Source organism: Muntiacus reevesi, chromosome 17, assembly GCF_963930625.1.
Source record: "Muntiacus reevesi chromosome 17, mMunRee1.1, whole genome shotgun sequence".
In the NCBI taxonomy this organism is placed as follows: Eukaryota; Metazoa; Chordata; class Mammalia; order Artiodactyla; family Cervidae; genus Muntiacus; species Muntiacus reevesi.
This window is the reverse complement of record NC_089265.1, coordinates 26,027,769-26,040,276: the sequence shown is the minus strand read 5'-3', so window position 1 is coordinate 26,040,276 and position 12,508 is coordinate 26,027,769. Positions and strand designations below refer to the sequence as shown.

At 39.4% G+C, this 12,508-nt stretch overlaps 1 protein-coding gene and 1 long non-coding RNA gene across 10 annotated transcripts in view; both read right to left on the bottom strand.

Annotated features, from left to right (window-relative positions):
- BNC2 (basonuclin zinc finger protein 2) overlaps window positions 1-12,508 on the bottom strand; it is a 460,748-nt gene that overhangs the window by 338,630 nt on the left and 109,610 nt on the right. The window lies entirely within an intron of this gene.
- Window positions 6,523-8,152, bottom strand: LOC136148246 (uncharacterized). The gene is made up of 2 exons (XR_010659487.1): window positions 7,797-8,152; window positions 6,523-7,503 (listed from the first exon to the last, which is right to left on the bottom strand). It is a non-coding gene; the product is annotated as an uncharacterized lncRNA (long non-coding RNA).

The following is a 12,508-nucleotide window of genomic DNA, read 5'->3' as shown; positions in this document are numbered from 1 at the left end:
TCTCAGCACTTGAAACTACTTAATTTGTATCTTCCCTCTGGGGCAAGAAGCACTATGATAGCAAGAGTTCTTTACACCCATATGAAGTGAAGCCAAAGCCACTCAGTCATGCCCAACTCTTTGTGACCCCAAGGAATTCTCCAGGCCAGAATACTGGAGTGGGTAGCCTTTCCCTTCTCCAGGGGATCTACCCAATCCAGAGATCAAATCCAGGTCTCCCATATTGCAGGCAGATTCTTTACCAGCTGAGCCACCAGGGAAGCCCAAAAACAGAAACACAAAGTATGTTTATACCTATAACCTCAGTGCCTAATATAAACAGATTCAACAAATATTTCTGACTGAATATTCCCAACTTACTAGCCAGGGAAAGTGGAAAAATAGCTCAAGCGGGATTTAAAGTTTTGTTGTATAGCTTTACTCTGATTTTAAATCTCTTGCTGTATGGTACGATATATCGAGGCTTGTCCTTTTTGAACTAATTACAAAGGAAAACACTGTTTGAAAGATTAAGGCTTCCCATCAGCATAGCTTTTTGGCTACCACAAGTACCCATAGCTTATCAAGACACTGATGAACTCAGTTACACCCTGGGGTCTGAGTCCAATAAGCCTTGAGCAATTCCTTGACAACTGTCAAACATAACAGACTTACAATTGTGAGATTCGTCAGAAGCTTGTGGACACTTATTACACCTAACATAAGCACCTATGTTCCTAATTTTCCTCAAGCCACTTCCTCTAAACTCCACTGCTAACAAGAGCCAATGCAGAGCTTGACTGCATAACTTAAACTTCTTTCAATCTTTACTGAATGCCTACTATGTTCCTAGTATGACAGTAACACTAGGGAAAAAAATCACGATCCAAGGCCAAAGTGAACTTGTTCTGTTATTTAACAGCAAATGAATTGTACCAATCCATATATAAGATACTTGACATACTAAATACTTGAAATCTTACCAGATCCCTCTTGTTCCTTCACAGCTTTAGATTTCAATAATCATTTTATTGAACAAACTACGAACACAGAGCAAGGAGTATTAGTTTTCTACAGCAGTCATGATAAATTTCCACAACCTCAGTGACTTAAAACGTAAATTACCTTACTGTTCTGTTGCTCAGCAGTCCAACACAGGTCTCACTGGACTAAAATCAAGGTGCTAGCAGAGTCACATTCCATTCAGGAGGTTGGAGATCTATCTCCTGGCTTTTTTCAGCTTCTAAAGGCTGCCTATATTTCCTTGGCATGGGGCCCCCTTGTTCCATCTCTAAACCAGCCATGCTGAAGCTCTCCAACCTTTCTTCCAGTCATGTCTCTCTGACCACAGCTGAGAAAGGTTCTTTAATGAGTCACATGATTAAATTGAATCCACCTGGATAATCGGTTCTCTCCTCATCTCAAGGTATTTAACCTTAATCATATCTGCAAAATCCCTTTTATTAAGTAACATATCCACAAGTTTTTAAGAGCTGGATGTGACTGGGGAAGCATTATTCTGCTTTTTACACAAAAAAGCATGCAAAATTTTCAGGTTAATATTTCTCACCTGAGAATGACCATCTGAACAAAACCGTTTCCCCTTCAGTCAGTCTCTCCCATCAGGAAGCTTCCATAAACCTCTTATCCTTCTCCATCAGAGGGCAGACAGAATGAAAACCACAATCACAAAAAACTAACCAATCTGATCACATGAACCACAGCCTCATATAACTCAATGAAACTATGAGCCAAGCAGTGTAGGGCCACCCAAGAAAAATGGGTCATGGTGGAGAGTTCTGACAAAACGTGGTCCACTGGAGAAGGGAATGGCAAACCACTTCAGTATTCTTGCCTTGAGAACCCCATGAACAGTATGAAAAGGCAAAAAGATAGGACACTGAAAGATGAACTCACCAGGTCAGTAGGTACCCAAAACGCTACTGGAGATCAGTGGAGAAATAACTCCAGAAAGAATGAAAAGATGGAGTCAAAGCAAAAACACCACTCAGTTCTGGATGTGACTGGTGATGGAAATAGAGCCCGATGCTGTAAAGAGCAATATTGCATAGGGACCTGGAATGTTACATCCACGAATCAAGGCAAATTGGAAGTGGTCAAACAAGAAATGACAAGAGTGAACATCAACATTTTAGGAATCAGCGAACTAAAATGGACTGGAATGGGTGAATTTAACTCAGATAACCATTATATCTACTACTGTGGGCAGGAATCCCTTAGAAGAAATGGAGTGGCCATCACAGTCAACAAGAGAGTCCGAAATGCAGTACTTGGATCTTAAAAATGACACAATGATCTCTGTTCATTTCCAAGGCAAACCATTCAATATCACAGTAATCCAAGTCTATGCCCCAACCAGTAATGCTGAGGAAGCTGAAGTTGAACAGTTCTATGAAGACCTACAAGACCTTCTAGAACTAACACCCAAAAAAAGATATCCTTTTCATTATAGGGGACTGGAATGCAAAAGTAGGAAGTCAAGAAATACCTGGGGTAACAGGCAAATTTGGCCTTGGAGTACAGAATGAAGCAGGGCAAAGGCTAATAGACTTTTGCCAAGAGAATGCACTGGTCATAGCAAACACCCTCTTCCAACAACACAAGAGAAGACTCTACACATGGACATCACCAGATGGCCAACACCGAAATCAGATTGATTATATTCCTTGCAGCTAAAGATAGAGACGCTCTATACAGTCAACAAAAACAAGACCAGAAGCTGACTATGGCTCAGATCATGAACTCCTTATTGCCAAATTCAGACTGAAATTGAAGAAAGTAGGGAAAACCACTAAACCATCCAGGTATGAGTGAAATCAAATCCTTTACAGTTATACAGTGGAAGTGGCACACAGATGTGAGGAATTCGGTCTGATAGACAGAGAGCCTGAAGAACTATGGACAGAGGTTCGTGACATTGTACAGGAGACAGGGATCAAAACCATCCCCAAGAAAAAAAATGCAAAAAGGCAAAATGGTTGTCTGATGAGGCCTTACAAATAGTTGTGAAGAGAAGTGAAAGGCAAAGGCGAAAAGGAAAGATAAACCCATTTGAATGCAGAGTTCCAAAGAATAGCAAGGAGAGATAAGGAAGCCTTCCTCAGTGATCAATGTAAAGACATAGAAGAAAATAATAGGATGGGAAAGACTAGAGATCTTTTCAAGAAAATTAGAGATACCAAGGGAACTTTTCATGCAAAGATGGGCACAAAAGAGGACAGAAATGATATGGACCTAACAGAAGCAGAAGATACTGAGAAGAGGTGGCAAGAATACACAGAAGAACTGTACAAAAAAGATCTTCATGACCCAGATAACCATGATGGTGTGATCACTCACCTAGAGCCAGACATCCTGGAATGTGAAGTCAAGTGGGCCTTAGAAAGCATCATTACAAACAAAGCTAGTGGAGGCGATGGAATTCCAGTTGAGCTATTTAAATCCTAAAAGATGATGCTGTGAAAGTGCTGCACTCAGTATACAAGCAAATTGGGAAAACTCAGCAGTGGCCACAAGACTCGAAAAGGTCAGATTTCATTCCAATCCCAAAGAAAGGCAATGTCAAAAATGCTCAAACTACCGCACAATTGCACTCATCTCACACGCTAGCAAAGTAGTGCTCAAAAATCTCCAAGCCAGGCTTCAACAGTACATGAACCATGAACTTCCACATGTTCAACATGTTCACATGTTCTGGATTTAGAAAAGGCAAATTAACCAGACATCAAATTGCAAACATCCACCGGATCATCAAAAATGTGAGAGTTTCAGAAAAATATCTACTTCTGCTTTATTGACTATGCGAAAGCCTCTGACTGTGGATGACAACAAATTGTAGAAAACTCTTAAAGAGATGGAATACCAGACCACCTGACCTGCCTCCTGAGAAATCTGTATATAGGTCAAGAAGCAACAGTTAGAGCTGGACATGGAAAAACAGACTGGTTCCAGATCAGGAAAGGAGTATGTCAAGGCTGTATATTGTCACGCTGCTTATTTAACTTATATGCAGAGTACATCATGCAAAATGCTGGACTGGATGAAGCCCAAGCTGGAATCAAGATTACTGGGAGAAATATCAATAACCTCAGATATGCAAATAACACCACACTTATGGCAGAAAGTGAAGAACTAAAAAGCCTCTTGATTAAAGCGAAAGAGGAGAGTGAAAAAGTTGACTTAAAACTCAACATTCAGAAAACGAAGATTATGGCATCCAGCCCCATCACTTCATTTCAAATAAATGGGGAAACCATGGGAACAGTGGCTGACTTTATTTTTGGAGCCTCCAAGATCACTGCAAGTGGTGACTGCAGCCATGAAATTAAAAGACATGTGCTCCTTAGAAGAAAAGTTATGACCAACCTAGACAGCATATTAAAAACCAGAGACATTACTTTGCTAACAAAGGTCCGTCTAGTCAAAACTATGGTTTTTCCAGTAGTCATGTGTGGATGTGAGAGTTGGACTGTAAGGAAAGCTGAGTGCTGAAGAATTGATGCTTTTGAACTGTGGTGTTGGAGAAGACTTTTGAGAGTCCCATGGACTGCAAGGAGATCCAACCAGTCCATCCTAAGGAAATCAGTCATGAATATTCATTGGAAGGACTGATGCTGAAGCTGAAACTCCAATCCTTTGGCTACTTGATGTGAAGAACTGACTCATTTGAAAAGACTCTGATGCTGGGAAAGATCAAAGGCAGAAGGAGAAGGGGATGACAGAGGATGAGACGGTTGGATGGCATCACCAATTCAATGGACATGAGTTTGAGTAAGCTCCGGGAGTTGATGATGGACAGGGAAGCCTGGCGTGCTGCAGTCCATGGGGTTGCAAAGAGTTGGACACGACTGAGCAACTGAACCGAACTGCGAATTAATGGCATCTCTGGTGGCTCATATGGTAAAGAATCTGCCTGCAATGCCAGAGACCTGGGTTGGAAAATCCCCTGCAGGAGGGAATGGCAACCCACTCCAGTATCCTTGCCTGGAAAATCCATGGACAGAGTAGCCTGCGGGGCTACAATCCGTGGGGTTGCAAAGAGTCAGACCTGAGTGAGCAACTAACACATAACACATAAGGAACCATGTATCAATCATATTTTCACAATCAAAATCTCTGAAGACTCTATTGACTTCACTTACATTCACAGATGTAAGAATTAAATAACCCTTTTTAAAAAAATTACTATTTAACTTTTCTTTCATTTAAATGGAAGAGGAAAATATTCTAGGGTCAAAGTGTATGTTTTTGCAATAAACATAGATTCCAGAGGGAATTTGTTCTGATTTTACCAGTGATAAACTCCAGGAAACTAATTCATCTTAAAGTGGGTTGTAACACTGAACTTCATTGTAAGTTTAGTTCACACCAAACAGCAATGGACAGAAACGGATTACAGGTTACCGCTGCAACAGCTGGCTTGACTCTCATACTTCAGTAAGAAGGAAAATGTGATTTTCATGCAAAAATCTTAGTAATTGCAATTGAGACTTATTTAGTTAATTGCTTTTTAACATTTTGTACTTCATTATGAAAAGTTTTTTTCAGAGAGGAACCTTTAAGTAGCACACCTGAAGTGGTTTTATTCAAGGGTAGTATGTTTTCTGTATATATATTAGAAAGGACTTTAAGTATACATGGTTACTTTTAAGACTTCAGGGATAGAAGAAAACCACCAAACAGATTTTTTTCCAATTTTTTAATCTCTGAAATCTTATCATTTTGTTAAAATGTAAGGTTTCAAACAGAAAAGGACCGGCCATTTTCAACATGAATCATATTAATGTCCCTCGCAATGCATAAGAAGAAAAAAAGAGGAATACTAAATATTGGTTGAAAATAAGCTTTTAAGAGAACCTTCATTCATAGTCATGCTATTTATATACAATTTAATTATTGCGTATTTTAAATCTGTGAGAGCATACCTCAGTCACACTTAAAGCTATAAGTATGTAAATATCACAGAGCAGCTCAATTCTTAGAGAAAGTCTTATGAGCTAAGAATTTTCTGATTTTTATTTGCAATAAGAATGTATTAATTTTATAATGAAAAAAATCTGTGATAGCTACCAGCTGCAAGCCCATCCACTCCCACAACCCATGGGGGAAAATGGGACACAAGTTTCCTAACAAAACCCATCTAGGCATGGTGCTAGGTGACCATCTCCATATGAAAACTAAGGTGTCAAAGGCAAAGTCAACGTAACCTCTCAAGATGACTAGTAATTACCAAAGAACTACAACTGTACTCACTACTGACTTGCAGAAAATGTACTCACTATTGGTTGGAAAGTAAATAGACAAATTGTTGAATAATTTTTGCATCTTCAACCAAAAAAGGTAATTATGTGAAGGGATGAAAATGTTAGCTGGCCCTACTGTGGTAATCATTTCACAATATATACATGTATCAAATCACCACAAGCAGACCTTAAACCTACATGTTAGATGTCAACTATGTTTCAATAAAACTGGCCAAAACTACTGCATTATGTTGATAAAAAGCAATTGAGGATTTGGATGTGAATTTTAAATTATAACTAGGCTCAAGCACATCTTTATTAATCAAAATAGGAACCATTACAATCAACACATTATTGTCAATGAGAAATAAGCTTGTTTATTCCTGTAGCATAAATATCCAGGCTTCGGGATTTGACATGCCTCCTGCTGGTTATGGAAGTATTTTCCCTGCAAAAAGTCATTGAGATGCTTGAAGAAGTGGTAGTCAGTCGGCAAGAGGTCAGGTGAATATGGTGGACAAGGCAAAGCCTTGTAGCCCAAATTGTTCAACTTTTGAAGTGTTGGTTGTGCAGTGTGTGGTGGAGCATTGTCATGGAGGAGATTAGGCCCTTTCTGATGACCAAAGCCAGCTGCAGGCATTGCAGTTTTCATTGCATCCAACTGATTTGCTTCAGAAGAAGATGAGCATACTTCTTGAATGTAATGGTTTCACCAGGATTCAGAGAGCTGCAGTGGATCAGACTGGCAGCAGACCACCAAACAGTAACCATGATCTATTTGGTGCAAGTGTGGCTTTAGGAAGTGCTTTGGAGCTTCCTTTTGATCCAACCACCAAGTTGGTCTTCACCAGTTGTGGTATAAAATCCACTTTTCCTCGCATGTCACAATATGATCAAGAAATTTTTTGCTGTTGTTGTACAGAGTAAGAAAAGATAACACTTCAAAAGAACCATTTTTTTGATTTCTTGTCAGCTCATGAGGCACCCACTTATCCAGTTTTCTCACCTTCCCAATTTCAAATGACCATAGAATGGTCAACACTGAGTTCTTCAGCAACTCAAGAGGATCAGCTTCCATGATGGCTCTCAGTTGGTTGTTGAAAACTTCCTATGGTGGCCACTACACTCATCTTCAAGTCTCTTGTCTCCTTTGCAAAACTTCTTGAACTTCCAGTACACTGTACATCCATTAGCAGTTCCTGGGCCAAATGCGTTGCTGATGTTGCGAGTTGTCTCTTCTGCTTTATGACCATTTTGAACCCTAATAAAAAAAATCGCTCAAATTTGCTCTTTGTCTAATGTCATTTCTATAGCCTAAAATAAATATAACATAAGCAGCAAGTAATAAGTCATTAGCAAAGAAACAAAGTGAAGAAGTCACTTTAAAATGATATATAACATAACTGCATTTATTTAGGAATGCATTCCAAGATCAAATGGCAAAGTTCAACAACGCAAAACCAAAATTATTTTTGCACCAACCTAATACATCCAAGTTTGAGATCTAAATCATGCATTCTCAATCAGAGTAAAACTTATTTTTATATTACTTACTTTATTCATCTATTAATCTGAGCTACTCAGGTGGCTCAGATGGTAAAGAATCCATATGTAATGCAGGAGACCCAGGCTCCATCCGTGGGTCGGGAAGATCTCCTGGAGAAGGGAAGGTTACTCTCTTTAGCATTCTTGCCTGGAGAATTCCATGGACACAGGAACCTGGAGGGCTGCAGTCCATGGAGTCGCAAAGAGTTGGACATGATTGAGTGACTAACACATAGGTCATAGGTCAAGTCACACATTTATTTATTTATCTTTGATATTACAGTTATCTGTGGTCTGTGGAAGCTCAACTCTATTCAACAAAATCTTAATCCTTAGGATTTAATGGCAGGTTAGTGGAGGTAGACAATGATTAGGACAAAATGTCTAAAAGGCTGCTTAGGCCCTGATAGTGACAAAAAGGTTGAGAAAGAGCCCAACCCAAGCTAAATCCAACTCTGTCTATCAATTACAAGAACACAAATACTAGGAAATTCTTATAACCACATAGCCGGCTCCTATTTCACACTCATCCATTTCCACTGCCCCACTGGTTCTGGGGTACCTCCAAGGTTGACCCAATTTGAACCCTCAGGAAATTAAAAACAAAAATCACAAGAATCCATTTAGGTCATTTGTGAACGCCCCAGGAGATGTATCTAACCACAAAGGAGACAGTAGCATGGCAAACAGCTTTAAATTCTGTTGGGGCTCTAATACATCCAAGTTTGGGGTCTAAATCATGCATTCTCAAGAGGGGAAAAGTTGATTTTTTTATTACTTATTCATCTATTTATTTGTGCTATCCTAGTGACTCAGATGGTAAAGAATCCATCTGTAATGCAGAATATATGATTCTGTGTTAAATATTGACACTGTATTGAATAACTGAATAATAACAGAATATGAAATTGTTGACAAGAAATGTGGGGAGGAGGAGAGAAAGACAAGGGAGAAAGAGTTGGTGCTCCAGTATCTGTTCAAAAAACATAAGAACATTAAACAAAAAAAGATTTGTTAGCCCTGACCCACACTCCACAAGCTCCACACATGTGTATTAAAAGAAAAATGTACTTCAGGTATACAAGGTAGCAATAGCTAGCCACAATTTAAGAGGTAATTCCACTTGTGTTACTCTTGATTCTGAAAAACCAATACTATACCAATGTAACCATATGTCCTTGATTTTCCACAACAATCTCAACTTCATGTAATTGTATTCTTCCCCTCTCCACCCCAAAACAGTGCTTCTTTAAATACAAAACTATGATCTCATCTAAGAGTTTCCAAATCAATACCAGAAAATCCATTGTTAGGCCTTAATACTTGGGAGGCAGGGGAGACTTGGAAAAGCCTATCACTCTAGTCATATTTAAAAGCAACTTACTTGCAACTTTAGGATTCTAGCTACTGAAGAAAGGTTTAAAAATGTTGAATTAACTTCTTTGTACCAATCCATATTTATTTTGGAGCTTCTTAATTCTTCAGTACCTGTAATTGTCTCTGTAGGCTTCATCACAGAGTCTTTCTTTCTAAACTTTTTACTTTGTACTGAAGTCTCGGAAATTAACAATGTTGTGAGTTTCAGGTTAACAGTAAAGGGACTCAGCCATATATAGACACATATCCCTTCTTCCCCAAGCTAGGGGGGAAGGCTGCCTCATAACGCTGAGCAGAGTTCCCTGTGCTATACAGTAGGTCCCTGTTGGTTATCCATTTAAATTATAGTGTCTGTACATTTCTATTCCAAACTCCCTAACTATCCCTTCCCCTCACCCTTCCTCCCTGGTAACCATACCTCATTCTCTAAGCCTGCCTCACACAGTTTTTTTGATGAACAGAAATATCCTATACTTCAGACCATATCACAACTCTTTTGTACTTCATCACCTACAAGCCAAAGTGTTTGAGGGACTAATGCTTTGTAGCTGACCCAACTGGGCATGCCACCAACCTACACATAGATGAAGCATAAGAATAAACACAAAATAAATCAGAGCATCAAAACTTTAAAAGTATGAACATGTGGTGATGGTCGTTTCTGAAAGTTAAGGACAAAGGGCAGAGTCGGTTATTTTAGAAAAGTGACACCTGTGACAGCAAAAGAACCTGGGCTCCAGGAAGCAAATTCTTCACTCTGGGAGGTGAGGGTTGATCTCTTATGTTCTCATGGACATCCTCAAGCTGGTGCCATCCAAGGCCATACAGAAGTGCAACTCCTTCTGGAATGTCATATGAGATGTGAGGGAGAAAGCATTCAAAACAAAAAGCTAGAGGGGGCTGCAATCTAGAAAACGGTCATCTTGCACAAATGTGCCCTTAAACACTAACCAAAAACATTCAAAAACCTTCACCTACTCTCTCAACTTTTTTTTCTCTTTCTCAGAGAAATAGTATTTCATAAAAAAAAAAAGAAAATGAAACTTGTAAATGGTGGTGAATCAAAGCCCACAATCCATTTTAAAACTCCTGAACAAATGTTCCACAGCGAGAGAGATGAACAATCAGGACAGGTACCAAAGGAGTTGACACTTTAGGAAGCTCAACACCAAGAGCAACTGCTGGGAAAGAATAGGAGGTGGACCACACACATCTCCCATTGCCTCCTCAGTTTTCTTTTTCAATTTTGTGTTCTTGGTTTGTATTTGCTTTTTGCTCCCCAAATTTACAGAAGCAGGGAGGAACAGAGTCTGGCCTCCAGAGTAGGGACATAGGTAACCTGACCTCTTAGAGTCCGCTATCAACCATGGAGTCCAGAGAGCTCATTCTGAGACTTAACTACTTAGCATTCAGAAAGCTCCCCTTTGTATATGACACTGTAACTAAAGTAACAGTTATGGTAACAGTAATGAAGATGGCTTGCATCTAGTGTTTTATACCTTATTTAAAGTGCTTAATGACTTTAATGGATTGAAGCATCGCTATGAGATCAAAGGCACATATAATCATTTCCAGTCGACATGATAGAAAATCAAGGAAGAAAGGTTAAGTAACTTGACCAAGCCTCACTCATCAATACTGTGTCCTGATAACAGTTAAGGGGCTGCTGGATGGCTGCTCAGCGAAGTCTAATCCAAAATAACTGTCTGGTTTGGGGATAATGGGCTTCCTTGGGGGCTCAGACAGTAAAGAATCTGCCTGAATGCAGAACACCAGGGTTCAGTCCCTGGGTCAGGAAGATCCCCTGGAGAAGGGAATGGCAACCCACTCCAAGTGTTCTTGCCTGGAGAATTCCATGGACAGAGGAGCCTGGCAGGCTACAGTCCATGGGGTCACAAAGAGTCAAACACGACTGGGTGACTAACACTTCACGGGTTACAGTGACACTGGTTTGAGGGAAGAAATCTATTTGAAATTGGAATCAATGGCATCCCAAGGGCTCCAAAGAATCTGTCAGAAATCATATAAAAAATGATTTCCATATACAGCAATTTTCCTCCCCTCAACTTTTAAGATCCACCCCCCCCCCGGGGGGGGTAAATATTACAATGCAAAGTTGCCTTGAAATAAGGATGATATCATGTGACGTTGGAGAATAAACAAAATATACAGGATGAAAGGAAAAGGAAAGAGACTCTATTAACAGGGTCTTCTCCATGGTGGTTGATAGGGGAAGAAAACTACAGAGCCTGTTATTTCCAGATGATAAAATCAAACCTTCCTACATCCTATTAAATCTGTGAAAGATGAACACAACATACCCAGCTAAAGAATGATCAAGTATTGTGTCACAACATCTTTAACCATTACAAGGCCCAAAGTTTGAAAGCGCAGAGCTCTCCATGCATTTGGTCATGTTCAAGTTCATGTATGTCATACCCTCCTGCCTTAAAACAGTAACTCCCCACTGGAAGACTGTACCAAGCGGAAAAAAATAACCTCATCCTAACATGAAATCTCTTTATTACTTATTTATTTGGGTTACCAAGTATGCGATCAGAATTAAAATAAGAGCTGGGACCAGTCCCTAATAAAAGTTAACCTTGCTCTCTTTCCCACCCACATGAAAGTAATTCTATTTAGAAATCTTTCATTTTTTGGCCCCAACCCATTCTTTGGGGTGTGTAGCTCACTCACTGCCAGTAATTACTTCCATACAATACCCTGTTTTAAAACATGTTTGCATACTTATGATGATGCACTACACTTATATTACATTTAAAGCTCCAAATGGGCTTACCGATGTCATTTTTCTGTACTAAGAAACAGACTATGCATGGTGTCCCAGAATACAACCAGAAAAAAGTGACCTAAATTTCACCTCCCTCTCTCTCTCTCTCAATTTTTGGCCTCCTGAACTTTTTCTTTAATTAATTGGAAGCACAAATTCATTGATCTGGGAGGAAACTCAACCTAAAATCTGTGATTAGGCCATGACTATATTCCTGCCATGCATCCAAATTAATATCACTTAGGTCAGTATGCAGTAAATTCTGTTGGCTAACAACCACTGCACTTAGGGCAATTTCATAAACTCCTGTATAAGACTCACCCTTAATCTAACAAAAATAGAAAATTTCTATAATAATTGTGGCTTGGATTTCCTTCCTTAAATGACTAACATGACATTTTTTTTTTTTTCATTTTATTTATTTGGCTGCACCAGGTCTCAGTTGAAACACAGGCTTTTTTTTTTTTAATTTTTAACACAGGCTCTTTTTATCTTCTGGCATGCGGGATCTTTGGCTGCGGCATGCAAACTCTTAGTGCAGCATGTGGGATGT